Here is a 2274-nt window from a genome sequence, read left to right on the forward strand (position 1 = left end):
TTCTTGAGTCATTTTGGACAGTTTTGTGGTCACTTTGGGTGGGTTGTTGGTCATTTAAGACAACAGCCAAGTTATGTTTGTCAAGTTTTTGTCATTTTGGTGAATTTTTGGGATATTTCGAGCAGTATTGGGGTCATTTTGGGCACCTTTAGGAACTATTTTGGACATTTTTGGGACCAAATTGGACACTTTGAGGTATTTTAGATTTTTGTCATTCCTACAATTTTGTGAGTCAAGCTGTTGTGATCTTGGACAGTTCTTGAGTCATGTTGGACAAATGTGAAGTAGTTTTTAACACATTTTTGAGTCCTTTTGGATCACTTTGGCTGGATTTTGTAAATTGGGGGAAATCTCGAGCCATGTTGAATGATTTTAAAGTTTTCCTCATTTTAAACTTGTCTAATTTGGAGCGAGTTCTCGTCAGTTTGAAGGACTGCTTTAACTTTGGACGGGTTTTCAGTGAGTCGTTCTGGAGGACCATCCGTCAAACGGGAATGAAAAGCGAGCTCCCTCCTCTGGAAGACGGAACCGACGAGGCTCTCGGGAGGCTTTTCACGGAGCTTTGTGTGGAACAGGATCAGTAGATGTTGTGCTTCTGGTTTTGGAAACGCCGAACCGTCCCCGTTCTCTGGAGTGTTTTCTTCTACCGTCAGCTCCGATGAGAGTAAAACTAAAAACAGCCTCAGACGTAATAGATGGAGTCGTCGCCGTTCTCTTATTTATGGAGCAGCGGCGGTGATTAACGCTCCGAGTCTCCATCAGGACGACTCCTCACTAATTATTGAAGCCATTTGTTTTTCCGTTGACGGCTGATATTAATGAGGCACATCTTCTCTCCGCAGTTGGACTTTTTTCTTTTTTTTTGGCGCTCAGCAGTTCTGTTTTTAATTTTTTAGCTTCTCGTCGCCTTTAATCGGCCGCTTCCCTTTTTCTCTCTTCTTTGAAAATCCTCCAGAAAACGAGACAAATGGACCGTTTCATTCGGCTCCACTTCGTCAATCGAGCCGGTCTCTCCTCGCTTTGTTCCATTTTTGGCGAGTTTGGTTTCAAAGGAAAGCGGTTCTGGTCAATAGAACTGTTGGTTTGGGTTTTTTGTTGGGGATCGATTAGCTGTACGTGTGATAAATACTCAGTTCTGGAAAGTTTGAGTCACACTGGACACAATTCAAGTCCATCTGAACAATGTTTGGGCCATTTCTCTCCAGTATTTCACTAGTTTGGACACTTTTTGGTTCGATTGTGGATGAATTCTAATTATTTTGAGTTATTTTGAACACAGTTTGGTCATTATCGATATTCTATGAATCTTCCTGGCCTGTGTTTNTCTCCACCAGAGCGACTACGTGTCCTGACTTGAATCCAACAGAACACCTCTGCGGTGTTTGGAGGAGAAATGTGGAGCAACACAAGCCCTCCAGCAGAGGAGATAAACCAAAGTGTGAAGATTGCGGGACCATGTGAGGACTCCAGCATATCGAGCCTGTCATCAGACATAAAGGAGGAAGATTAGGATCTGGGAGCTCCTCACTGCGGGGCCTGCGTTGGCATTACGGCGGATCTAAAGTGGCGGTTTTTAATTTCATAGCAGAGTAAACACTCCACTGCTGCTATACGCTGAATCATTTGACATTTAAGCGACGCTGTAATCTGCTGCGTAGCGAGTGGCCTGCAGCCGCTGCTCCTGCAGAGGCAGCTCGCGTCATAATTACAGCCTTTATCGCTCCTTTTGTGTAAATCACTGGTTTGCGTTTATTTAAATAACCATTAGTCTCTTATTCCTGCTACTCCCATGATACAATATACACATTAGACGTCTACGCACTGCAGTTCAAGCCTCGGAAAACCTGCAACCCTCCAGCGTGTCGAGAGTTATGGACCCGACGCCTCGTTCATCAGAGCAAACTGTGCACACAAGCGCTCGGACTGTGATTTATCCGCATTATGCGCAGAAGGTCGTTAACGGCGACACGCGCAAAACATACGCTGAGTCATGGTTGGAGTCCCGCCGACAGCAGAGAGGCTCCAGGTGGAGGCGGCTCAGAGGAAACACGATGAAAACAAAGGACAGACATGGACGATAGAAATAAACCTCACCATGGCTTCTGTTAGTTTGGATGAATTCAGGTCGTTGAGACGCATTTTAGGCTGATTTGAACTTTTTATTGTAATTATTTTGGGGAATTTGTGACTCGTTTCTCATTTGAGAATCATTTCAGGTTGATTTTCACATTTTTAAAAATCAGTTTTGTCTTTTTTGACCACTCTTTGGGGGTT

Source organism: Stegastes partitus, unplaced genomic scaffold (assembly GCF_000690725.1).
Source record: "Stegastes partitus isolate 25-593 unplaced genomic scaffold, Stegastes_partitus-1.0.2 Scaffold682, whole genome shotgun sequence".
NCBI classification, from domain to species: Eukaryota; Metazoa; Chordata; class Actinopteri; family Pomacentridae; genus Stegastes; species Stegastes partitus.